This window comes from Lactuca saligna, chromosome 7, assembly GCF_052625555.1.
Source record: "Lactuca saligna cultivar CGN05327 chromosome 7, ASM5262555v1, whole genome shotgun sequence".
Taxonomy (NCBI): Eukaryota; Viridiplantae; Streptophyta; class Magnoliopsida; order Asterales; family Asteraceae; genus Lactuca; species Lactuca saligna.
In genome coordinates, this window is record NC_136423.1 from 76,639,038 (window position 1) to 76,656,028 (window position 16,991).

The following is a 16,991-nucleotide window of genomic DNA, read 5'->3' on the forward strand; positions in this document are numbered from 1 at the left end:
GGCAATTCTAGAACTATCCTTGGTTGGACGGTTTTGGGAGCCCTTCTAGGGTTTTGAAAAGCCTCCTAGATTTTGATAAGAAAAGGATTTGAACTGGAGTTAAGTCCATTATTTAATTATTTAAATCTTGATTTCTCCCTAAGTTACCTAAACTATAAATAGGGCCCGTTGTGCATCAATTTTCATGACTACTCTTTCTTGGAAGCCTATGAACTAAAATTATACCTTTCCTCCTCTATCCTTAAGTGTGTTATAGTTCTAGCATTGGGGTGTGAGCCATTAGAGGCATCATCCTTTTGGGGCTAGATTTCCAAGCTCTTCAAAGCAATGATTGAAGTAACTTGTTTGCTATAACAAGTTTGAGGTATGTATCTTTACTTTGTAATTTTTGAAATTACTAGGATACATATTAGGTTTTTGTTAATCAAAGTATGTTGCCTTAATGTGAAGACATAGATCCTTTTAGGTTGTATGTGACATTCTTAATTGTGAAGTGTCTTTTTTTTGCTTTGTTAATATATTGTATCCTAATAAACTCATCAGTGGTATCAAAGCTAACTTGTGTGTCTAACATTGAAAACACATTAGTTGGATTCAACAAGTTTTTTTTTTCAGACTTAGCTCACGACGTGTCAATGTATCTATCACGACATGAACTTAGTACAAATCAAGAATTTCAGGATTTCTTGCCTAATTTGATTTATGTGATTGCTATTTTTTTAATTATCTGCTTAGAAATCTGTTAGAATCCGATTTTTTATGCTTTGGACAATTAAATAAAATCCCTAAATATTAGGAGATAATCTTGGAAATATAATATTTAATTATTAGATTAATTAAATTGCACTATCTTTATGGGTTTAATAATAAATTTTGATTATAATATTAATTAAAAGATAATTATAAATCTATGATAGGTTTAAATGGATTAATTAATTATATGATTAATTTAGATAATTAACATTTATACCTTGTGTTTTAAAAGGTTTTAAAATACACCCTTATATATGTATTATCTTAATTACTATATGTATAAAATAATGTCAGTCGAATTGCTAGTAAGCCTCTTTCATGAAGGCATGCTATAAAGACTGTATAAGGAAACGACCCATAAAATAACCATTGAATGGGTGTCTTTTTCACCCACCACTCTCCTGTATGGTGGAGGGTTGTTAGTGGAACGGATTAGATACGCCATAATCAAATTAAAAGTATAACATATAAAGTACTAGGAGCTTCTTTAAAAATACGACTCTAGTCACTTTAGGAAAATTGTGAAATTGTATGCTAATCCATGAAAACGAACATCTTTTCTTTATGAGACATTAGTGGAATGTGTGTGGTTTACTGACTAACTAATTTGGGACTATGAATATGAAATGATGAAATAACTCGTGTTGATGATTGTTTATGGAGCATGTGTGATTAATCAACATGTCTATGCGAGATCATAAAAGGATCGAGGGTGTTTGAGCATGTTTGCATGATTATTCACATTTTAATTGTGATCCTCGGCGTCCTAGTCATAATTGGTAAGAGCATAATTGAGATTAAATATGTCATTGATAAGTTTCAATGAATCTAAAAGACATAGGAATTTCATGTGATTAATAAATTAATATGAGACCAATTGTTAAAGTAATTGATTTGTCAATTTATATGATTAATAAATTAATGAGAAATAACTTAAAATTAATTAATCTTAAATAATCTGGAATTAATTTAGGGTTAATTGAAATTATTAAAGGTGGAAGGGGTGAATTGTAATTGTTCAATAGTTAAACAAAAGAGACAATTCTAGAACCATCCTTGGTTGGACCGTTTTGGGAGCCCTTCTACGGTTTCAAAAAGCCTCATGTATATTGATATGAAAAGGATTTGAACTAGAATTAAATCCTTTATTTAATTGTTTAAATCTTGATTTGTCCCTAAGTTACCCAAACTATAACTAGGACCCCAAGTACATCAATTTTCATGACTACTCTTTCTTGGAAGCTTATGAACGAAAATTATACCTTTCCTCCTCTCTTTTTAAATGTCTTATAGTTCAAAAGTTTAGGTGTGAGCCATTAGAGGCATCATACTTTTGGTGCTAGCTTTCCAAGCTCTTCAAAGGAAGGGTTGAAGTATCTTGTTTGCTATAACAAGTTCGAGGTATGTATCTTTACTTTGTGATTTTAGAAATTACTAGTATACATATTAGGTTTTTGTTATTCAAAGTATGTTGTCATAATGTGAAGACATAGATCCTTTTAGGTTGTATGTGCCCTTCTTAATTGTTAAGTGTTTTTTTGCATTATGCATATTGTTGTATTCAAATAAACTCATATGTGGTATCAAAGCTAACCGGTGTGTCTAACATTCAAAGCACATTAGTTGAATTCAACAAAATAAAATTATGTCAGACTTAGCTCATGACGTGACATTGTATCTGTTATGACACGAACTAAGTACAAATCCAGAATTTCGGGATTTCTTGCCTAATTTGATTTATGTGATTGTTATTTTTTTTACTTTCCTGCTTAGAAATCAGCTAGAATCCGATTTTTCATGCGTTGGACAATTAAATAAGATCCTTAAATATTCGGAGATAATGTTTCAAAGATAATATTTAATTATTAGATTAATTTAATTGAACTATCCTTATGGATTTAATAATAAATTTAGTCATAATACTAATTAAAAGATAATTATAAATCCATGATAGGTTTAAATTGATTAATTAATTATATGATTAATTTAGATAATTAACATTTAAACCTTGTGTTTTAAAAGGTTTTAAATACACACTTATACATGTATTATTTTAATTACTATATCTATAAGATAAAGTCAGTCGAATTACTAGTAAGCCTCATTCATGAAGCCATAGTATAAAGAGGGTATAAGGAAATTCCTTTAAAATAACCGTTGAATGTGTGTCTTTTTTATCCACCGCTCTCATGTATGGTGGAGGGTTGTTGGTTGAACAGGTTAGATTGGACATAATCAGATTAAAAGTATAATATATAAAGTACTAGAACCTTCTTTAATAATTCGATTGTAGTTACTTTAGGAAAAATGTGAAATTGTATGCTAATCCATAGAACGCATATCATTTCTTTATGAGTCGTTGGTGGAACGTGGGTGGTTGTAACATCTGAAATATTAAAGAGAAATTACGAGTTGGAAGGACCAACTCGACGTGTTGAAGACGGAATAATCGAGGGAATTAAATAAAGTAACTTCACGAGTTGAGGAGCCTCAACTCGGTGAGTTAGTAGCTGGGAAAGAGACCCTAATTTTTACGGTCTTGCACCCTATTTAAAGGCCTTAAATCCTTTTTTTGGCCTCCTTATCAGCCTCTATTGTTATCAAAACCCTAAAATGAGTTGTAGCCACCGTTGTCAAGTTTTTGAACCTTGGATGGAAGTTTGGTGTTCATTTTGTGCATTGTGAAGGAATTAAGAAGATCTTGAAGTTTCTAGCTTGGAGAAAGAAGTCTTAGATCCAGAATCACTCCATTTCTTGCAGTCTCTTTAAGGTATCCAGTTCATACCTTGATTTTTAGTTGATTAGATCTCCTTATTTTAGGTTTTGTTGTGTTTTAGCCTCTTTTTGGGGATGATGATGGAGTGAAGTCATTTAAGGGGTTGTTCTTTTAGATCTCAGTTGGTTTTGGCACCCTTGAGCTTAAAGGTGTGAACTTTATGAGGATTTTGGTGTCATGAATGCAATAAGTCAATTATTAAGTCCATTTTAAGCTTAAGAGATTCATTTAGACATGCAAGACGTAAAGTTGGCAAGTTTACGTGGTTTTCAAGTTCAAGGAAGTCAGATCTTTGTTTTGGAGTCATGTCTTACGGATTAAGTGCTTAATGTATTAAGATGTCGGCTTCTAGCGAACTCGGTTGGTTTATGGATAAACTCAGCAAGTTGACTCGGTTTTCTCCGACATTTTCAAATTGATAGAGGAACTCGGCGAGTTTGTTGGTCAACTCCACGAGTTGACTAGGTTTTTTTCGATCTGTGCAGTTGATGTAGAAACACAACTAGTTGAAGGACAACTCGGCGAGTTGAGTCATCTTGGAATGTTGACTTTGACTCTCGAGTCTTTGAACCAGTTTTTCCCAAGGGGTACCCGAGGAAATTGAAATTGTAATAAGGAAGATTATGGGCTTCGAATAAGGCGCATATGTGGTTGGGCCCAATTTGGAAAAATGGGCCATTAGTGGGCCTTTGTGGATCCTTTGGTTTTGGGCTTGAGAGTTTGAGTTATTAATGGGCCATCACAATACAAAGTGTTGAAATAGAGAGAATGGTTGGGCCTTAAGGCAAGGCCATATAAGGGCTTTGGGCCCAATTTGTAAAATTGGACCAATGATTGATTTATGGGTCTTTGGGTGTTTTAGAGTGTAGTTGGTTCATAAATTTGGACAAGGTTAGGTAGGGTTAAAATGGTCCTTTTATCCCAAGCATGGATTTGTGGTTTGGATTGGAACTCAGTTGTTAATTGGGTGTCATTTTGTTATTAATAGTTTGTGGATCAGTCAGCCTACAACTAGGAGTAATCTGTAAGATTCAGCAGTGCGGGGTGAGTCTCTTCACTAAATCCATGGCTTGAAGGCACCAATGTCGGCCCAATATGTGTTATATGGTATACTAGAGGGAGCCTGTGGCAATTGGATGTCAGGCCATGAGGGGAAAACCCATGGCATACCAAGTAAAGACCATGGGGGAGCCCATTGCATAATAGATAAAGACCATAAGGGGAGCCCATGGCATCTATATGTATGTGTGTGATAATATGTGATTGTATGTGGTGTGGTATTTTGGGGAACTCACTAAGCTTTGTGCTTACGGTTTTAAGTTTATGTTTCAGGTACTCCGGTTTTCAAATGGAAGGGCTCAGGATGATTACAGAGCACACACCACATGTATCCGCATATTGTGAATTACGCTGGTTAATTGATGTTTTGCTAAATATTGGTTACTCTGGTTTTACGAAAACAATCTATATTAATGATTTATTTATTTAAAAATAAAAAAATTGTGTCGTGATTTTGGGTCGTAACATGTTGGTATCAGAGCCTTGGTTTGAGGGATTCAGACATACTCTCAGGTGTGTCTGAACTCAAAATGAGGATTGGTAAAGTTTTCAAAAGTAAAATATTTTCAAGAAAAGAGTTTTCTAAGAAAAAAGAAGGGTGTGGTGCATGCAATCAGCTGAGCTTAAGTAAGTTTTCCCAAAATACCCATACATGTCATTTGTTATGAATTTATTTATAAATCTGTTAATTGCGTGCTAGTTAGGGCTAAGGATCTACTCAGTTCTTCCATTTTAGAATGCTAGGAGAGATGCCTTTGTATGTACATTGTATGAGTTGGTAGACTTGCATGCTAGTGTTGAATAGTTAGTGGTAGTTTGATCTGATATGTGATACCTTGTTGTGTTGAGTGAATTAGATGATATGTTGGGATAACAATATCTATGGGGATCGGTAATTGCTAAGTGTATGCTTTAAAAATTGTACACGGTTAGGATCTTATAGCCCTAGAATAACTAATTTGGCCTTATCTCATATTCGTTGTCTGGTTGTGGTTATAGGGTAGAGTATGTTATTTGACAGTCTATTTGATCCTGTTCTGTGTATAATTTGCATACATAAGGCATCCGGCAGTTTGGGTGAAATTTCTAGCATATGTGATGGTATTGTAGGGTTATGAGCATTCTAACACTCCTAAGTGTACATGCAACCCTAAATACCTTGGATCTATGTTTTCTGTATTATACATGCAAATATGAACATCCAACGTATTATCCTAATCTAGCATACAAAACGTTACATAACACAAGTTAGAATACATACCTCTTTGATGTAGAATGTCTTCATGAAGCTTGAGTGCCTAGTGCCCCAAGTGTGAGACCTCAAATGGTTCACAATCATCAAAACACTTAGAATAACTTGAGAGAATTCTACACTTCATGAAATCGGCTAGCCCTCTCTAGAATGATACTAGTCCTAGTGACCAATTTTCCTCAAGAATAAGATGCTTATATAGTTATACAATTAGGGTAAACCCTAATTGTCATGACTTTCCATTTCCTTGGATCCATGGGTTCAAATGCACCATGAAGCATCCATGGAGCATCATATGGGTTTTGGCCCAACTAGATAATCCATGGAGCATTAGCCCACTATACAAGTATGAATGATTTACACAATTAACCCATATATTTAATTAGTCTTCTTTTGATCACTTAATTAATCCTAGATTAATTCTTGATCAATACTAATTAAATAATCTCATTATTCTTATTATTAATATACTAGAACTTATAATATATTAATAACCATAAGTGTCTTATTTCTCTCATTTAGTCTATCCAAGTGCATGATGGTATGCAACCTAAATGGACCATGTCGGGTCAGGTCAAGTCTTACCAATTATAGTTATGGACTTAGACATTAATCCAACAGTCTCCCACTTGGATAAGTCTAAAACTATTATTGCGTATGACTTCAGGAACCAACTGGCAATCGTAGCTCTCAAAAGCTTCTGTCGAACTCTGACCTTGTCGATAAACGCTGACCTTTGTCAATGACTTGTCCATTAGATAAGGGATCATATATTCCTCCATTCTAGATATGTAACAACCCGAAACTTTGCTTCCTCGCCGTAACCATTCTGTCAAACCCGTATTAAACGAATTGTTCCGAATTCGTCCTGAATTAGGTTAATTAAGTCAGAGCCTTTATTTTGACTTGGTAAGTATCAAAACATGTTGGAAAAATGTGTAAACGTCCCGAACTAGTGATTTGAAAAATTATAGTTTCGACCATATCGCGTAACGACAACTTAATCGGGCGCGACCAAAAGCCTCGTTTAAGGTCAGTATCGGGTAGAATTCCTTCGTGTCCATGTTTTTGGACCTATATAAACGTGTTTAAGCACCCATTTGAAGCTTTTTCTTCCTCTCTCTACTCTCTCTCTAACCTCTCTCCTAAATCCAAAGTTAAGGGTCCAAATTATCAATTTAAGGCTCCAAATCTTTAAGGTACCTTCCATAACTTGTTGTACAACCTCTCTAGCTTTAGAATTCGAGTTTGAACATTTAATTAGGACCATTATTATGAGTTTACGGCCCTAGAATAGTACTAGGCCGTAAACTCAAGAAAATGGGGTTTTTAGAGCAACAAAACCCTTGCAAACCTCAAATGGACCTTAGACATGGCTAAATGACTTTATGGAATGGACTTAGAATGCCTTAAACTATAACTTGAAGCATTGTATATGAGTTTACGGCCATTGAAGGTGCCTAGGCCGTAAACTCACATTTAAAGGGGTTTTAAGCCCTTAAACCCTCCATAAACTCAATGAAGCCCTAGTTATGATTTTTAGAAATTATGTAATGGACTTGGAACTCATTAAACATCAATTTTGAGAGGTTTATATGAGTTTACGGCCAAGGCATATGCTTGGGCCATAAACTCCTCAAACATGGGTATAAAATCACTTCTAAGGTGTTAGAATGCCATCCAACACCACCAAAAGCCTTGGAATAAATTAGGGAACCAACCAAAAATAGTTTAGAAGCCTTAAACACATCATAAACCCTCTAATTGAGAGTTTACGGCCAGAGCATATGCTCCTAGGCCGTAAACTCATAGATGTATGTCATTTGAAGCCCTAAACTCACCCTAAGCCTTGTAAAAATTAGTTGAATCACATGTGATTAATCCTTGGCCTTCAAATTAATTTAGATGGATGTGGGTAAGAGTTTACGGCCGTAAACTCTTAGTTTACTGCCATAAACTCTTCTATTAATCCATATAATGATTTAATCCCTTTCAAATGTCCAAAAGCCAAACCTAGCAACACCCATTATTTGATTTAAGGCCATTTTCCTCATAAAAACACCTACCATGAGTTTACGGCCGTAAACTCATGGGGAGGCTGTAAACTCATGGGGATGTGGTGTTTAGGCCGTAAAAACTCCCTAAGAGTTTACCTTTGAAGAATAAACTCTAAGTCCTAGCCATTCATGTCCTAAAACGCCACCCGAGTCACTTCAAACGACCATTTTGGAGTGTTTTCGCGTCTTAGATTGTTCAAGTGTATCTAATTAGTTATTTAAATCTAATTAGATATATATTGTGTATTATTTAATATTACATAGGAACCTCGCTCGTATTCAAGCCTCGGTTCAACGTTTAGCATCCCATTCGACATTTTCCGCGTCCGGTGAGTTCATACCCCTACCCTTTTTCAACTGTTTTCACTGTTTTCAGGGGGGAATACAAGCAAAAGTACAAGGAAATCTTGTACTCAAACTTATTGTTTTCAGTTTAATCATTTTCATTCTGTATGTTCTAATATCAATAACTGTGTTTATCAAGTAGTTCGAATTACGAATTTAGCTTTCAAACTAATCATAGATTTCTCGGTAAAATGTTCTAATCTAAACTATGTTTCATAATCTAAGAATAACTTATACTAATTTCCATTTATAACTAATTACAAATACGAATACGAATACGAAGCTATAACTAGGATTAGAACGAATACGAAACTATAATTAGGAACAGAACGAATACGAATACGACTGCAAATACGAATACGACTGCGAATACGAATACGAATACGAATAGTATTAGGAGTAGGATTAGGGATAGGAATGCAACTACGAATACGACTGCGAATACGAATACGATTGCGAATACGAATACGAATATGAATAGTATTAGGAGTAGGATTAGGGATAGGAATGCGACTACGAATACGACTGCGAATACGAATACGACTGCGAATACGAATACGAATACAAATAGTATTAGGAGTAGGATTAGGGATAGGAATACGACTACGAATACGACTGCGAATACGAATACGAATACGAATAGTAATAGGAATAGGAATAAGGAAACGAATACAGTAACGAACACAAATACGAACACGAATAAGTACACGAATATGTTTAAGAATAAGAATACTGAATATAATCGTAACCAGTAAAGACACACACACACACACACAGTCAGGGAAACATGGGGTTTTCCTGGGGAAAACATAACATTACTTAATCACACGTACATCTTTTACATCTTTAACATCGTTCACATTAGAAACCAACATGCAGGAAAGCATGGGGCTTTCCTGGGTAACACTTATATAACTAGAAATAGTAACAAACTAAATAACATTACATATTTCACAACTAGTAATGTACAATAAGGAAAGTACGGGACTTTCCTGAAATCATAGATAAACAACCAGAACCGTGTAACCTAGCAATCGATCAAACTTCTCTTTTAAGAAAATATAGGATTTTATTGGATAATAAATTTTCGGTAAACTAAAGGAAACTCGTACATTTTCACAAAGTAAACATCTTATGAACTCACCAGCTTTATGCTGATTTTCAAACTGCTTGTATTCTCAGGTCCGCTTTAGACAGGTACCCGATGATCTCTTTTGGCGAAGACGGAATACATAGAAGATTCGTCTCTCTTTTATTAAAATTATGTATCTATGAAAACTTGTACTACTTTACTTTTCAACTGATGTAATGAAATCTATGTAATATTTATGTTTGTGTTTTACTTCGCTTACTATGTACATTGGTTATGATTCTCATGAAGTCACCTCCGCCCCGAGACGTTTCCGCCTTCGGTTTCGGGGTGTGACAAGATATCATATGGACTGAGACATGGATTATAATCATTCTCTCTGTCCATTTGTTGTTTCCCGATTTCCGATTTATGATGACTGACTAATTGAACAAATCAAATCAGTCCTGGCCCGGTCGAGCACTTCCATTTGTCATCATCAAATCATCGAGGGGCCCACAGATATCGCTTTTATACCGAAGGTAAAAGGAATGGATAAACTTCGACTCATATGGCTTGTTCTACTACTTGTTGAATCATACACAAAGACATGTTTTATAGCACCGAGTTACCAAATGCAGTTTCTTGTAATCAATGTACTATCAACTCATAGTAACAACTCATATCTCTAGGTTTGAAGAATATAAGATATTACCGTCTCATGATCACTCATGATAAAATCCATGAAGTGATTCCAATAAGCGCGGGTTGAATCTAATACTCAGAACTTATGAGCACTCATGAGTGTTGTAGCCCTTTGTCCAACACCTTAGACCTCTACAAGCCAACCCATGATAGTCTTAATTCATATCTACTTCCAACATATGACCGACTGTGGATGGTTTGAAAAACTTAGTCATTCCGGAAGAATAACCTAGTTTATTCGGGAAGTCAAAACATGCAAAGTGAAACACAATAATAATTGAATCCAATATGGTATCAAAACCTATGAACATAAATAAAACACCTTTTATTTATCACCATATGATTACACATTATTCATTGTATACTGTTTTAGCTATCAACTTTATTCTTGAATTTAAAACAATAGTTGTCCCATGCTCCAAGCATGTACACTATGTTTTCTAAACACTAGTCATGCCACACACCAAGTATGCATACTATGTTTGTCTATGATCTTTACTTTGTGAACTAGATCAATTGAACATAACTTCAATGATTCTCTTTTCACACTCCCAAATCCTTACTGTAAATACAAGAATTCCAAATTCATGTAATTTACTGAAATCTATTAGATTCTAAACTTATATGCATTGATCCTCTTGTAATGATTATGCATAAAGTCAGAAAGACTTGGCAACAATCATTACAGAGCATTCCAAAGGAGATCAGCTCCTTAGAAACATCCTTCTTGCATTAAGTTTCCTAATCTTAAACAGATTGAAAATTCTAACTTTGAAACATTTCCAGATTCCATTTTGACTATCACTTCTGAACAAGAGTTGCCTCCTTACAGATTATGTCAATATGGTCCTTCCAGAATTATCACTATACTTTCAACTGTCCTTGAGCAACCAATCTTTGGTAAACCTTAGATTATCCTTGACAATTGTTTAATCCTTTTAGTCATATCCAGTTCTAAACCTTTTCCCTTCTTAATGTCCCAGGCATTTGGAAACTTTTAGAAAGGATGAATATAGCACATGTAATCGATCCTATATCCGAAGCATATGGGACACGATTCATGATGTCTCACATAAAGACTAAACCAGTCTTTTGCTATAACATTTCCATTTCAATTTGCCAAGTTCTCATAATTCAGATTATGAAAAGGGATGCCGTAATCATAATCGAATTTTAGAATGCAAATAATGGACTCATATACAAAATTTCCTTATGTTGAGCTGTTCCAACATGAAATTCATATACATCCTTGACTAAATGATTATAACATCATGATCTAAGCTTATAGATTTGAGATTAAGTATAATTTCCTCTCCCTTAATTATAGCAAAACAACTTTTCCCAATTGAAACCTTTTGTTTTCTATAATTAACATTGCTAGCTTGCAATACTTATCATAATTATCATGCTCCCACTAACATGATGATTATTAGCATAACACTTATGCTCCCACTAGCTTTGACATGTACTCAGAAAGCTCGACTTCTAGAAATCAATACTTTATTGACTTTCTTACCAAAGTTCAGATTTCTGATACTAGATTGTTTTGATATGACTTTATCAAAAATATACACCTTCCCTTAGATAGCACACTTGTATGTCTAAACAATTATGAAGAGGGATGTCGTAATCATAATGGTTAGACCTTTTTTCCACTTCTCACAAGTCCAAGTTAGTGTGCCGGTAAACCACACACGCTCCACTAACGACTTTGAGAATGCAAATATCATAATTGCTATCTATCTAAAATCTACTTAGTGAAAGTGTTTCCTCACCATCATTTTCATGAATCGGAGAGAAACCTTATGACACTTAGATTTAATGGTGTATGTGTTCTTATCCATGTGAATTGTCAAAACCATAGTCACAAGACAAGGATAATGACAAATCCAAACTCATATGGACTGAACTCAATCATAACTTCTTGCCACCTGACAGCTCAAGGGCCTGCCATTGCTTCCAAGTTGTTGTGCAACCAATTGAGAACTCTAAGAACTCATATGCAAAGCCAACTTTAATTGGAATGGGCACAAAACATGTCAACACGATAGGTTATAAACCTTAAGTCGTGTGCTAGAGAAGAACTCTAGGTTCTATTCTTTATTAGTTCTTTAGAGTTTCAAGACCTTTACGACTCCCACTATCCTCTTGACCTATAAGACTCCCTTGTCAAACATCCAAGAGATAGTGTGGATTCTAACCAAGATAAACACTTCACATAGTTGGCCTTAGTTGGTCTTTGTTTTATCCAAAACATCACAACTTACCAATTTCAAATGTACAAGAGTAGAAAACTTCTACTCTTACATTTGATAAGTGTTTTTAAACCTTCTTAAAGACATGTCACTCAAATTATAATCTTGGAGTATGACTCTAAGACTTGTATTGGAACGAAGTATGACTCATCTTCTTGATTTAACCATTTCAACAATTCAAGACCCTTCTTCTTAGTCATAAGAATGCACTAAGACTTCCTTAGAGAACTAATTTTGATATGGTTTCTTAATCATTAAGATGATCACAAAACTGATACTAAAGTACTCTCCCATCTTTTTAGATTTGAGGAACTTCTATCCTTCTGCCTAATTTGATTCTTCTTATTCGCTCTGCCATGCATTGGAACCTTTTCCAATGTCTCAGAGTTACACTTAAGCTTGTAAGTATAATCATAATTACTGAGCTTTAGTAAACTATGACGAATAGCCTTATATCTTTTGTGGTGGACTTAATCAGTGCACATGACTATGTACTCGATCCCTTAGTCCATTACTTGACTCACACATCCATGTGAACAAGTAATTAGTCTTAATTTTTCCAATACTTGAAAGTTCTCATTTATCATGCTATACAACTTGCATGATTCCAAGTCCCGGTCCAATTGAGACTTTGGATGATGAGAATCTTTCCTTATTTGGTAAATTTAGACATTACCACAAATGAAGGAATCAATTTCATATTTCCACTCTTGCTATTAATGGAATCATATAAGCAACAATTTTTCCTCAAATGCCATTGTAAGGATATTTTAAAATAAATAAAATCAAAATTTTTCTTTTATTTTAAAACTATGCGGAAAAACTTATCCTTACAATCCATATGAAAACTTGTTGTTATCTATTCCTTAGCAATATCTCATAACTCCTAAGAAGTAGCTCAAGAATCCGATCTTCAAACTACGCGATAGAAATCCATCTATGCGATCAGATTCAACATATTCTTTCTTTAAGTTCCTTCACTTTTCTTTGATTCTTAAAACATCACCATGTGACCCAGTCACATCATGTATAAAAAATCTTAGAATAGAAACTTAGCAGAGTTAGATAGTGGACTTTACCTGAAGTAGAGTCAAACTTATTGACTTTAACATCCTTAGGTAAATTTGGCAGCTTCGCAACTAATGACCCTTTCTTTGGTAATATAAACATATGGACCCTTTGATAATTCTACACGGGACTATCACAGACTTAGCTTTTCTCTTTACCATTTGTTCAACCGAGTTGACTATGGCCGATCCCTTTCCATTGGGAAGAGAATGCTTTTCTGGATTTCCTGTGTCATTATTGTCAATGTCCATAAAGTTTTGAGGAAGTTGATCTTAACAAATAAATAAGATCATTAAGGGTCTTGTCATAGTCTGTCTCATAGGTGTTCCAAAAGAACTCACTATGTGACTTACAAAGTAGATGGACCACCAACTTTCTCAAGACTTTGACACCCTTCTCTCCCGGCTTGTCAATATGTGACTACATCTCCAAGATGTGATCACACCTAGACCTTGCCTTGCCAATAGGGCTTGAGTGACCTTAAACTTTTTAAGAACTTGTGGGTTTGGGAGAATAATTGGAGGAGGTGAAAAGAAGTATGATTTCCAAGGGACATCATCTTCATTTAGGAAAGCTTGTTTCAAGAGATTTGGGAAGATCATAAATGTCTAAACCAGACATCTTTTGGGAGATATTCAAGATAATTGATTTTAAAGTCCTTAATATGACACCCAATATGAAATATTAAGGCTAGGACCCAGCAAACTATTTTATAACATAGAAGAGCTATGCCGTAATCCAAGCTATAAAACAATTTGAAGGTAGGTGAATGACGATTCACCAATTTCCTCCAAGATAAACGAAATGTATTATTAGGTTTTAATTGGTTTTGAAACTCCTAGATCTTTTGAGATTCATTGAACTGTTCAATGGCATGTTTCAATCTCGAGTGTGCCCTTCAGGTTTTGTGACTGGGATGCCGAGGATCACAAAACAAGGTGTGAAGTAACCATGCAAATTACTTGGTACCCTTAATAAATTACCCCTCAATCGATGTGCCGGTTAACCACACACGCTCCATCGATACTATGATAAATATTAAGTCACCCTTTACCTACCTTGTTAAGTCCAATTTAGTGTGCCGGTTAACCACACACGCTCCACTAACGACTTAGACAAAGTGTAAAGTGTAATTTCATGGATTAGCACCTTATTCACATTTTCCTAAGTAACTAAGATTGGGAATTATTAAGAGTTTAGTTACTTAGTATTTATCATTAATACTTATAATGAAGGGAGAATTATAGTCCTGCCAAACCCGTTCGGCTAACGACCCTCCACCAGTCAAGCAAGTGGTGGGTGAGAGTGGACACCCATTAAGTTGCCATTTTATAGGCAACAACCTTATACCCACCTTATAGACCGGCTTCGTGAATGAGGCGTACTAGCGGTAAGACTGACTTTACTCTTATACATATATATAAATATTATTAACTTATAATATTATAAAGTATAAGGGTTGAATTTTAACTTTTAAAATTCTAAGGGCTAACTTGGAATTAAAGTATTCATATGAGAAAACTTTACAAATCCCAAAACTTGAGGGCAAGTTTTGAAACTATTCAAAACTAATTAATTCCATAACTTATGTGTTTAAAGTAGTGTTAATCCAAAAACTCTTCAAGTTCCATAACTTGTGGAAGACTTTAAACTAATAAAAGAATTAACTTTTCTTTATTTTTATAACTTATGGAATTAATTAAGGTTACATTATTTATTTATTTATTTTTATTATTTATTTAATGAAGAGACTCTTGGTCCTCCATAACTTGAGGACAAATTATGGAGTCATAACTCCAATTAATTAGAACTAGACTCTTCATTTTTTGTAACCTTTGCCAATTTTATGAGTTTTATGAGTCTTTAATGTGACTCTTCATGTAACTTGAGGACAAGTTACACAAACACATTTTATACTCAACTCTTAGATTAAAATGGATTGAAAACAACTATTTCAATTAACTTTTCTATTAATCTAAGCAACTCATAAGAACAAGATAATTCAAATCAAACTTTTTCATGTAATTAGTCTAACCTTTAAACTAATACAAAACATGAATCTATTGACAATTATCTTTGAAAATGGATTAGCATGAACATTACCACATTAAAAAACAAGTTTATAAGTTCAAAAACAACTTAGGGTAATGTTCCTAGTCCATTTCTAGCCAAAAACCTCGAAAATATGTTGTATGGGGTCCAACTCGTCGAGTGCATGAACATAATTTGGCGAGTTGGATGCATTTTGCCTTGGACTCGTCGAGTCCCTTCATGGACTCGGCGAGTCTGCTGGGCTGACAGCACCAATTTCGATTTTTCAGCTTCTATTGCAGGTATAACAAGAAAACAAGCCTAGGCTCTAATACCACTATACGGTTATGAGCATTCTAACACTCCTAAGTGTACATGCAACCTTAAATACCTTGGATCTATGTTTTCTCTATTATACATGCAAATATGAACATCCAAGGTATTATCCTAATCTAGCATACAAAAACGTTAAATAACACAAGTTAGAATACATACCTCTTTGATGTAGAATGTCTTCATGAAGCTTGAGTGCCTAGTGCCCCAAGTGTGACACCTCAAATGGTTCACAATCATCAGAACACTTAGAATAACTTGAGAGAATTCTACACTTCATGAAATTGGCTAGCCCTCTCTAGAATGATACTAGTCCTAGTGACCGATTTTCCTCAAGAATAAGATGTTTATATAGTTATACAATTAGGGTAAACCCTAATTGTCATGACTTTCCATTTCCTTGGATCCATGGGTTCAAATACACCATGGAGCATCCATGGAGCATCATATGGGTTTTGGCCCAACTAGATAATCCATGGAGCATTAGCCCACTATACAAGTATGGATGATTTACACAATCAACCCATATATTTAATTAGTCTTCTTTTGATCACTCAATTAATCCTAGATTAATTCTTGATCAATACTAATTAAATAAGCTCATTATTCTTATTATTAATATACTAGAACTTATAATATATTACTAACCATAAGTGTCTTATTTCTCTCATTTAGTCTATCCAAGTTCATGATGGTATGCAACCCAAATGGACCATGCCGGGTCGGGTCAAGTCTTACCAATTATAGTTATGGACTTAGACATTAACCCAATAGGTATGTGGGTTGAATGTTATATGATTGTCCTATGGATTGGATTGTTACAATATGAATGTTGCTTGCTCAGTGCTTTGTGGAACTCTTAGATGATGGGAGTCATCTACTAAGTGAATATGATGGTATTCAGGAGGTGGATGATTGGCATTATGGGGAGTTCCTCAGCAGCTGATGGTAGGCTGAGGTCAGGGACCTAGGAGAGTCTAGGGATTACTTTAGTAGGCTTATTGTGTCGTATACTGAGCATTAGTGCATCAATAGAGTAGGTTACTTAGAGGATTCATGATGATTCCCTGAGGAAAGTATGGATAGGTTTGGAAGATAGTAGTAGGCCCGTACTACTGGAAGCACAAGATCCATACTCGAATTGGGGAGAGTCTTGAGGAATCTAAGAGGCTTGGGGAAGAGGATTCTTGAGAATGTTTTGATCTCTGCATGATTGTATTTTAGTTTGGTGATGAGCTTCTAGAAAGTAGGTTTAGGTTATGGTTTCGGATCAGGTAAGGGTACTGAG